The sequence below is a fragment of the Pinus tabuliformis genome, chromosome J (genome assembly GCF_031772625.1).
Source record: "Pinus tabuliformis cultivar Carrire ecotype Pingquan chromosome J, CPIR1, whole genome shotgun sequence".
Taxonomy (NCBI): Eukaryota; Viridiplantae; Streptophyta; class Pinopsida; order Pinales; family Pinaceae; genus Pinus; species Pinus tabuliformis.
Genome location: NC_142295.1, coordinates 947,186,727 through 947,198,589, shown reverse-complemented (window position 1 = coordinate 947,198,589; position 11,863 = coordinate 947,186,727).

Here is an 11,863-nt window from a genome sequence, read left to right as displayed (position 1 = left end):
AAGAAAACGACAGCTGTTTCACCAGTGTTATCTAATGTAGGCATCGCCTCGGCCCATTTGGTAAAATAGTCCACTGCGACTATGATATACCCATGCCCCCCGGTCGAGGTGGGGTTACATGTCATGAAATCGATGCCCCATTTGGCGAATGGACCAACAACAACTATTGGCTGCAGAGGTGCGGGTGGTCTTCTGGTTCTGCTATCGAGAATTTGACAGGCATGGCAACTTCTGACTGCGATTATGCAATCTTTGAACATTGTTGGCCAGAAGTATCCTGCTCGTAAAAAAAATTGCGCCGTAGCGTAACCGGATTGATGCCCCCCACACGCGCCTGAATGGAAATCATTCAGGACTTTTTCGGCCTCCTCATGGGTGAGGCACCTCCTCAGAACTGTATCGACACCACGATGGTAAAGCGTGTCACTGACGATCATGTAGTCTTTTGATTGGTATCGAATACGTTTTTGTTCGGAGTGGGAGGTATTAGGCCTATATTTTTGGGTTTGGAGATAAATGATTATATCTCCATACCACGGATTGCTTGAAGATATCAGAAACAAAGATTCATCCACGATTGTTTCTTCAGATGTTTCATCGTTGGACGACAATGGGAGATCGCATAATAATTCTACGAAAACCAGGGCTTTCTTTGACTTGGATTTTACAAATTCCAGATCAAACTCTTGTAAAATTGCTATCCATTTTGAATATTTGCCCCCCAGCAACTGTCGCGACAATATATAAGTCATGGGGTTGCAATCTGACAGAATGGTAGTTTTTCGAAAGAGGACATAGTGTCGAAATCTCTGTATCGCTTGAACAGCTGCGAGCGCTAGCTTTTCAACATAAGAATATTTTCTTTCTGTATCATTTAAGTTATTACTTAAATAATATATAGGATGTTCAATTCCGTTGTCTTCTTGAACTAAAACCATTGCGATGGTTGTATCCGTCGCAGCCAGATACAGGTTAAAGTCTTTTTGATAATCAGGAGCGCACATTAATGATGCTTTCATTAGGGATTCCTTTAAAGCATCAAAGGAAGCTTGCACGACCTGATCCCAGATGAAGGGCACTTCCTTTTTCAATAGACGAGTATAACCTTTAGCAAGTTTGACGTAATTTGGATTGAACCTCCTCAGAAAGTTTGTTTTCCCTTGGAGTTTATGTATCTGAAGCAAATTTGAAGGTGGAGGCAAATTTATGATTGCCTGAACCTTGCATGGGTCGAGACGAATCCTGTCCTTTGAGACTACAAAGCCAAGTAAGCGACCAGAACTGACACAGAACACATGAGTCCTTTGAGTCATTGTTCGATTTAGGAGGAGGGGGGACCGAAAATTCTGGTCTGGGAGCGTTAGGGATTTTATCGTAGAGCATGCCAGACTGAGTATAAATCAAGTCTAAATATTGCGCACGAGCAATAACTTGCTCTTCGGTGACGACTCCTCCTTTTTCCACATCTTCTGTAATGGACGGTAACAAAGACTTAATAAACCATTCAGCTAATAGCTGATCAAGAACATACGTTTTTACCATTCTACGACGACATCGCCACTCATGAATATGATCGGATATGTGAGTGGCCGTTGTTTGCTTGAAATTGGTAAAAAGTTCCATTCCCGTTTCGTACCTTATCGGTAACTGAAAATGGGTTAAAAAGGTTGTGGCTAGGGCACTAAAGTTGTCAAACGAAGCTCTGGGTAATTCGATATTCCATTTTGCTGCCGGACCAGTCAACGTCCTCTGAAAAAGGCAAAGATTAATCGAATCATCGTTTAGGGTGTTTGATGAACACCACAGATGAAAGGTCATCACATGATTCAATCGATCCTCGCCCGAATTTCCATTAAATTTAGGAATATCTAACAGAAGTTTATGTGGAATCGCCGGCCACCAAGGGGCGTAGGCGATTGGATCGTTTGTTAACCGATTTAGATCCGGTAACTCTAAAGTTGCCACGAAGGGTAACTGTTGATTCAGGTTAGGCGAAGCATACCCAGGATAAGATGGAATTTCCTGAGCAGTTGGTCTCTGCACACCAGCATAATGCATTTGATGCTGGTAACTTTGGTAAGGTTGATGGGCATAACCATTGTTGAATGATTGATTTTGACCTTTTTGAATATACGGTTGCCCACTATTTACAAATATTTGTTGCTCGGATCCCTGGTATACCTGTTGGAATTGCGGTTGTTGGTATTGCACCAGCCATGGTTGCAAAGCCATGTGTTGTTGTCCAATACTGACTGTTTGACCAAGATGAGGGGTAATTGTACTCGTTTGGGCCTGTGTCATTCCACTAGTTGGCGATTGTGGTTGAGTCGCAGGGACAAGAGGCTGTTGCATTACCACCTAAGAAACCTGAGGTTGGCATACATCCATTTGGAGCATTCTTCAACTTCAACTTCATCTTCAGGAATGGCACTTTCTGCATGTGGTTGTCAATCATCTTGGTCTGGTTATGCATTCAATGTATCTTCTTCTTCTCATTCTCATGAGTGGATCATTGATTCTGGAGCTTCTTATCACATGGCCAAAAACAAAGCCATGTTTTCTTCTTTAAATGATTGTAACACCAAAAATATATATGTTGGTGATGATAGATCTCTTAGTGTTGTAGGGACTGGAACTGTTCATCTAGACAATGGTCAGTTTAATGATGTATTATGTGTTCCAACCTTATCCTGCAACCTTCTATCTATATATTAGATAACTCATTCAGGTGAAGGTAAAATCGTTGAATTTTCACCTCATGATGTTGTAATCAAGGACCTAAGAGATCCTAAACAGATTTTAGCTACTGGCATTGCTGATGATTCTACAAGGTTGTATAAGTTTCACAACTTTAGGTCATCAAATCTTCCCTCAGTATTTGTTGCTCATAACGATGAAGTGAGCAAACTTTGGCATGAGCGATTTGGTCACTTAAACTATCGCTCCCTTCAACATCTATGTAAAGAAAATATGGTGACAGGTCTTCCTATGGTATCTTGCAGAGATGGTGTTTGTTTCGGATGTGTACTTGGAAAACATCATCAGGACAGTTTTGAAAAACGTGCCTCTTGTCACGCCTTAGCCCCTTTACAGCTTGTGCATAGTGATTTATGTGGTCCACTTCTAGTTGTTTCATTCTCTGGCTGCAAGTATTTCTTAACTTTCATTGATGATTTCTCCATACGCACTTGGGTATACTTCTTAAAACTCAAGAGTGAAGTATTTAACACATTTTTGGCCTTCAAGGCCTTTGTTGAAAAACAATCTGGACATCAAATTCTTAAGCTAAGATCTGATAATGGCGGAGAATATGTTAAAAACACATTCATCAACTTTTGCATTGAGAATGGAATTCAAATGCAACATACTGTTCCATATACTCCACAACAAAATGGTGTAGCTAAAAGGAAGAATCGCACCTTAAAGGAAATGGCTAATTTCATGCTACAATCTAAAGGACTTGGTCTTAGTTTTTGGGCAAAAGCAATTAACTGTGCAAATTACATAATAAATCTCACTCCTACTAAGGCTTTAAAGAATATCACTCTAGAAGAAGCATGGAGCTCAATCAAACCAGATGTAATTCACTTTCGTGTTTTTGGAAGTGAAGCATGGGCCCATATTCTAGATGAAAAGCATAAAGATTTAGAACCTAAGAGTGAAAAATGTACTTTTGTTGGATATTCTGAAGATGTCAAAGGCTATAGACTTATTCCATTTAAGTCAAAAAAATTTATCATTAGAAGAGATGTAAAATTTGATGAAAATATATCGGCCTGCGAGCCTAGTCCGGCGGATGTGCCACCTCTCCCTATCTCTTCTACTTTTGAAAACATTTCTTCTTCAGATGATGAAAGTGAGGATGACAATCCTCCCCCACCATCTCAGGATCCTCCTTCAACTCCTCAGCTTCCAAAATGGGTTCGTGCTACTCGAGATTCAGCAGGTGCTCTTGCCGGTGATCCTATAGATTAGCGACGCACACGTTCTCAGTTTGACAGAGCCTCTTCTTTACTGACTCAAGCTCCAGTAAATTATGATCCTGACACCTTTGCAGAAGCTTCAGGCCATCCAGATTGGGAAGCAGCTATGAATGAAGAATATCATTCATTATTGGCAAATGATACATGGGATCTTGTTCCTCTACCAAAGGGACGAAAACTTGTTAGATGCAAATTGGTTTACAGAACCAAGTATGGACCAGATGGGAAAGTTGATAAACATAAAGCTCGTCTTGTTTCTAAGGGTTTTTCACAAGTTGAAGGCATTGACTATACTGAAACCTTCTCCCCTGTTGCCAAAATGAACTCTATCCGCCTTGTTCTTTCCCTTGCTGCCTCTTTCAAATGGGAAGTCCATCAGATGGATGTTAAATCCGACTTCTTGCATGGGGACTTGCATGAAGAAATCTACATGGAACAACCCATTGGCTTCATAAAAATAGACTCTAGCCTTGTATGTCAGCTTAGGAAATCCCTTTATGGTCTCAAGCAAGCTCCTCGAGCTTGGTATGCCAAAATGGATAGCTTTCTTTTAGAATATGGCTTTTCTAGGTGTCATTCTGACAATACTGTCTACACCAAGAAAGTGGGCAAGTCTCTTATCATTCTTGTTCTTTATGTTGATGATCTTTTCCTGACTAGTAGTGATCCCAACCTTATAGCCCATGTGAAGTCTAGCCTTAAAAGGAAGTTTGAAATGACAAACTTAGGACACTTACATTATTTTCTCGGTCTTCAAGTCTTGCAATCCAAGGAAGGTATTTCCCTTTCTCAGTCCAAGTATGCCTGTGATATTCTACACCACTTTCACATGGAAGACTGTAAGCCAACCCCTTCTCCCTTTCAGTCTGGAGTCAAAATTTCATTCACTTGTACTTCTCCTGAAGTTGATGCTACCTTATACCGTCAACTTGTAGGAAAACTTTTGTATCTAACCCATACTCGTCCTGACCTTTCCTTTGTTGTTGGCCTTGTTGCTCGGTTTATGCAAAATGCCCGTGAAAGTCATTGGAAAGCAGCTAAAAGAATACTTCGTTATGTTCGAGGTACAGTTCAGTTTGGAATTCATTACAGTGCCGAAGCATCTCCTCTATTGGTTGGTTTCACTGATTCCGATTGGGCTGGTGATCCTGATGATCGGAAGTCTACTACAGGTTATGTGTTCACTCTTGGTTCAGGACCTATTACATGGGCTTGCAAGAAACAAGGTGCCATTTCTCTTTCATCAGCAGAAGCAGAGTATCGTGGTGCCGTAGAAGCTAGTAAGGAAGCCTTGTGGCTTCGTCAGATCCTGTCAAAGTTTGGCTTTCAACAGCAACATCCGACTACACTTTGGTGTGATAATCAAAGTGCCATTCAGCTATGCAAAGATCCAGTCCAACATCAGCGCAGCAAACACATTGAACTGCACATGCACTTCATCAGAAAGCTCATTCATGACCATGTTCTTGAAGTGCAATATTGTTCAACAGATGATCAAGTTGCAGACATCTTTACGAAGGCTCTCACAGAGGCGAAGTTCACTAAACTTCGATTTATGGTTGGAGTTCAGGAAGTTGTCACTAAGGGGGGATAGGCTCTAGTGCCTCCTTCCTTCTCCTATTGTGTCATATTTGTAAATCCTTCAATCCTATCCCAATTTCTTCTTAAGGGAGGATGTTAGGATATTCCGACACATAGGAAATATTTAAGTACAACTTGGTCTAGTATAGAGTTAGGTAAAGTGTGTTTCTTTACCTTGTACATTTTGTAACTTATAATCTGACGGTCATGATATGTAGTGATCCGACAGTTCATTCTCTCCTCGGTATTACCGACACTTGATCCATGGCTTAACACCCGATTGGTCCATGAATTCTATTTAAAGCGCATGGAGGGTCATTTGTAGGGTAATCCGTCTATGAGAGAAGCATATGTAAATTTTCATTCTTTTATTAATAAATTGCCTGAAGTGGCCGCGTTGGCTCAGGCCGTGGACTGTTTCCCTCTTTGAGGGTTTTAACCACATCAAAATACTGGTGTATTGATCTGCGATCTAGTTGTGAGCGGTGTTCTTTGGTGTTCTGCCTGAGGAACTTACCCTGTAAATTCCTACAGTCGGTATATTTGACATAGGTAAGCATTGTTGCATCGAATACACAACTCTTGGTTGTTGAGGTAGTATCGGTACCCAATTGCTAGATGTAATTCCAGCATAACCTGAATTTTGTTATGAACTCCCGTATGGTTGTCCTCCCGGAGGAGACAATGAAAGGGTATACTGCCCCCCATACAGTGATAATCCGGTACTTAAAGGTATGGTTTTCCCTTGAGGACTGGACTGCCCAAATTGACACCCTGAAGGATCAATTTGCTGAGACTCAACATAAGAGTTTCCGGATACTATTCCGGATGAACAAACAGGAACGGACCATACTATCGAAATAGCCCCTGAGTGGGCCCCTTCTAGTGATTGAGAACTAGTTGGGACAGATGGTATACCGGCGAACATTGTTGGAGTGACAGCAGGAAGTTCTGCCATCGCTGTGTCGGACGACACAGTCCTAGATGTTGACGGTTGTTCAGACATTTCTAGTCTATCCAAAAGATTGCCTAGCGATTCTACAGGAGCTTCCAATGGTGGTAGACTAATTTCTGATGAAGAAGGATACAGAGTGATCCCGACTCCAAATTGCGATGGAGTACTAGATGGAGGATCCTCCACAATCTCTTCTATAGCAATCAGACCAGGTGGAAGAGGTAGACCGTCTGGTCCATAAAATATTTCTGGTGCCGAAGAAGGTATGGAATCTGCAGCGACAGATGTTTGGGGAGTAACACCCTCCAAATCAGTTGTAGATGGAACTGGTTCAGTAACGCAAGTGTTTACTCTCACACTAGGATCAATGCTACTGTCCTTCGATGGCTGTTGAACTTCTTCTGTAAAGGCAGGGATACCAGAAATGTTTGGAGTAACCGGAGTCTTTGATGGTGTTGGAACACTTGTTCTAACTTTACTAGGGGATTTGGAACCGGTTAAACGAGTTCGCTTTGTCCGTAACAGTTTCGATTCCGGAGACAAAGACGGTTGACTCTTAAGCCTCCACGAACGACAAGGTTTCAATCGACTTTCTTCCACGATTGCAGATTACTCGATCAACTAAAAATCAAGGGGAAGTATATTCCTGAATTAGATGAATTTTAGACGCTTTGACACAACTTGTTTTTTCAATTTTTAAGAATTGAGAAAAAACAAAAGATGACTCTAGTCGCCTTCGATTTTTAATGAGCCTGAAGTGACAAGTGCTCAGATGGACCTTTCCCGTTAAGGAGTCTGAAAAGGAACGAAAGGGACTGCTCTGGAAATCTAGACAGAGGGATTACCAAACCAATCACAAAACTGCAGAATACTTTTTACGGTATGGTAGTCAATCTTCCTGAATGCTGTGTTCAGTGCATTGTGATCGATAGGGTGGCAGACACGGCTTCCTATGGATAAAGGATTAAGCCTATTGTGGTCTCCCAAAATATACTCGACGGTACATGGGAGCACAAGTCCATACTGGCACTTATCGTCTCAAGGTGGAGGAATCACCCAACCAACAGTGAAAACAACAGTTACCAGGCTTTACGATGCCGGAATACGTCTCTAGCCTAGACTTCTAGATGTTGTGCCTTAAGTTCCAAAGTGTTGTTAGATTCATTAAATTTATTTTATAATTGATCTTGCTTAAGAAAGATGTAGATGTACAATTCCTAAAATGCAATCTAAGATGATAAACAGTCGTTTTATCTTCTTTGTGCAATGAAAATCCTAGCTACTAAGGAAAGAGAGATGGCGTTCTTTCAACAAAGAGCAAAGAGCACACACTATATGCACTGTCCTAAATCAAAACAACAAACAGTCTAAATGAAAATGCACATGCATATATTTGTTTTCAGCCTTCTTAATGTGCAAATGGCAAAAAGAAAGCTAATGCGCAAATCTGAATTATTTTTCAAAGCGACAATTACTAACAAGTTTCTTTTCAAAACAAAATGAGGACAATGGAAACACTTTGTGATTTGGAATTGAAAACTTGCTTTCGACACTAGAAAAACTACTAATTCAGATCAAATACAATAGTAATAGGGTAATTGACTATCAAGAGCAATCAGACTCTCTTCTATGACTGAAAACGACATTGCGACACTTTCAAATCAAGAAACGACAGTACAATTACGTTACTTCTTTGTAAAGGAGAACTAAAAATGACTCAAAAAATACATAAAAACATTTACAGTTCTTTGCACAATGGAGGCAAAATAATAGCAAGCAAAGGGGTTTCAAACAGAGGTGTACTAATTACAGGCAGCAAAACTCTTGAATAGATCTGAAAGGAGTGAACACAGAAACCAAAATTTAGGAACAATGCCTAGTCTGATCAGCGCACCTGTAACACAGTGAAGCTGAAATGCAACGCACCTACTACACTCGAGAAGTGCATTGAATTTGAGATTCATAGAACAGACAATGCGCTAGACCAGGGACGAGACTTTGATTGGGTTCCGGGTCACAGTTTGCAGTTTAGTTCAGGGATTTTGGCCGAGCAAGTGGTAATCAATAAATCAATCACAGGGGTAGAACTAAGGAGGTTACTAGAGCCACCACAAGGGCAATTAGAGAGCTTGTAAATCAATTGTTTAATTCATAAACAAAACCCGGAGATTGACTGAAGCAACGTTGATCTACTTTTCACTTGCATAGCAAATGCAGTTCGAAGGCTAGCTGGCTTGACTTCAGGCTCCGTCTGTAAGTTTATAAAGTAAACAAATATAGATTAACAAACAATCTACTCATTCCCCAACGGAGTCGCCATTTTGTTATCGGGAATAGTGTCTATGCGGAACTGCTAATCCCACTAAGGCTGGTAGCTACCTTAGAAACAAACAAAGTAAAACTACTTTCGTTTTCCTTTATGAAAGATAGATGAGAGAAGAATAAAAGAGACCAACCTCTGTCTTGCGCTTGGTTCTTTGCTCGATTCCTCTCTCATCTGATAGTCCTTTGATACTTGCTTTCTTGCATACCCAGCTTCACAGAGTACCTATAGAATCAAAGCAGCATAACACTATACGAGAACATGGATCTATTATCATAAGCAATATAGGATCAGATGTATATTAACCACACAAATGCATAAAACATCAATCACACAAGTGTGTGGAGGAAAACTAGAATAGTTTTATTGATAATCAAGAAAGAGCCAAGAGAATTACAACTAATTGTTCTGACCTAGCATCATCCTCTCAGCAAGTAAGCCCTTCTTCACCTCATGAAAAGCTTAGATCACCCCACACTATGATGTTGCCTCAAGAAACCAATAGCAATTCCTTACAAGATGCAAAATTCCAGCCTCTGGATCTCTGGGATGAGGGATCCATATATAGATGTCTACAAGGGAGATGAGTCAGCTTGTGATTTGATTAGTGTCTTCCCTCTGATAGTTCTTGATTCCACTTGGAGATTGATGATCTCTTACTCATCCCTAGTCGAATTCAGATAGGCAAGTGTCACAGGAGAAGTTTCTGGAAGATTCCATGCTTCCCCACCTTGCGGATTGACCCTGCCATTTGTCCCTTCTCGCCCATCGCACCCCATAGAAGGGTTTTTTGAAATGCAACGCACCTACTATGTGCATTTAGGTGGGATGCAACACACTTTGCCTATGAAGCAGGTGAAATGGTCCAGTTTTGACCAGTTCTGAGTAGTTTTTCATGGAGAACTTCTGGGAGGTGCTGTAATCAGTTGACCTTATTCTTTTAGGGGTTGGAACAACACCTTTAGGGACTTAGGAGCCCTTGGTTTATGGACATTTTATGCTTGGGGTTGCAGTGCCCAAAAAATTTCTATAACAACGTGGCCTCCATATGGCCATGAAATTTGGATATAAGGCATTAGAGGCTAATTAAATCATCAGATAATTTTGCCCTGAAATCGGCAGAAATGGTGCCCGATTAGCAGAAACCTGGGCAAAATTGTAAGATGGTGCCAGACTTGGGGAAGCCATAAATTCTTCAATTTTTTACCAAATCAGGAGCAGAAAGAAGCTACACAGGCATTTTTTGGCATTCTAGAGCCATTGGAACAGGTTTCAGAGCTATCTGAGCATTATAAACTGATGTATTCACATTTTTTAGCGTAATAGAGAGGACTAAGCCATTGGAAGCTGGACCAAGGAGAAGTAGCCCAGGCGGGGTGAACTATTTCATCATGTGCTGCTATGATATTGTTTTTAATGATGTTAATGTATGTTATATATTGTTGTTCAGTCATTTGCTTATGTTAATTTGTACATAAAATTCACATAAAAACACTCAAAAACTCATGTTTTAAACTTGCAATTAACCTCATGAATCCTTAAGCACTTTTAACATATTCTGAAAGGAATTTAGTACAACAAGCTAATTATCCCATTTAGATCAAGATATGTTAACTCGGGTGATGCGTGCGAATACTGACACCTATGGGTTTTGGTGTAATGACAATCGTGATTCCAATAAGTGGTATTAGAGCAAAAGGTCTCAAGTTCAAATCACACCTGACTCGCGTTGGGGGGGATATTATTGGACATTGGATAAACCAATGCTCCCTGCGTGTTTTGCAAAATGTTCTTAACCACCTCTCATAGATATGTTAACTCTAGTGATGCGTCTATTTACTAACACTTACGGGTTTTGGTGTAACGACAATCATGATTGCAATAACGAGATTGAGGACCCAAGATTTCTCTAGACAATATATTGGGAAGTTTCAATTGCAATAACAAAGGTTACCAATTTTGTTAGAACATGCATTCTATCACCCCTTGCACCTAGTGCTTAGCTCCAATAAAAAGGAAGGGATATCTTCATGGTTCTTTGGACTTATTCCCAACGCCTTCATTTGAGCTAAATCTTTAGAGATATCTCTTCCCGCTACTTTTCTTTATCTTATGGTATTGTGTCTCTCTGCATATTTTTATTAGAGAAGCTCCTTGAATCTTCTCATCCCCTCGTTGGGGCACCGTTGGCCCTTTTCAAAGTCCTAGATACAGGAACATAATAAGTAATAAGGCCACTCCCTAATCAAATGAAACATGTAATAGACCCAATATTTGCAACCAATGCATGCACGTCCTAGTGGGAAATCATGAGGAAATTTCTAAGTTGCATCAACATATTAGATAATAGTCAACTAGAATTTTATTTATAACTAATGACGTTCAGAGTCAATGTTGGGCATGGAATCCTCCCACAACATGTTTTGGGGCTCAAAGCCCAAGTTTTGGTCAAAGGTTTTGTAAGACTCCACAAATTGCAGGCGCGGAGCACGAAGTATAGGTTAAGTCATAGGGTTGTCTGCCCTAAAATATTGTAAAGTAATGTAAAGTCATGTCGGCCTACCCATGGTCTACGGACCATGGGATTGTATAAATAGATCGAGGCTCTAAGTTGTAAAGAAGAGAAGGAATAAGAGAGAAGAATATGGATGGTTCGATCTTAGAATAGGATTCTAAGAGTATTGGGTCATAGTGGTAGGAAGAGGCTCTATAGCTAAGTGCGCAGAGGCCTCGTAGAGTCTGCACTGAGTGTGCGGACCCCTGCAACTGAGTGCATAGGGAGGTGTCGAGTCTGTAAGCGGGATTGAAGATTAATAAAGAGAATTTCATTCTTATTTCTGTGTATTTGTTGTACATTGCCTTCTTTACATTTCTATTAGTTTATTTATCATGCGAAGTGATAGGATTGCTGAATATGATGTAATAATAATTAATCTTACTCACACAAGTTAAGTAATTAGGTAATAATAGATTAAATAGTAAGGAACTTTGGTATTATATGATTTGCGCCCCAAGTAGGGC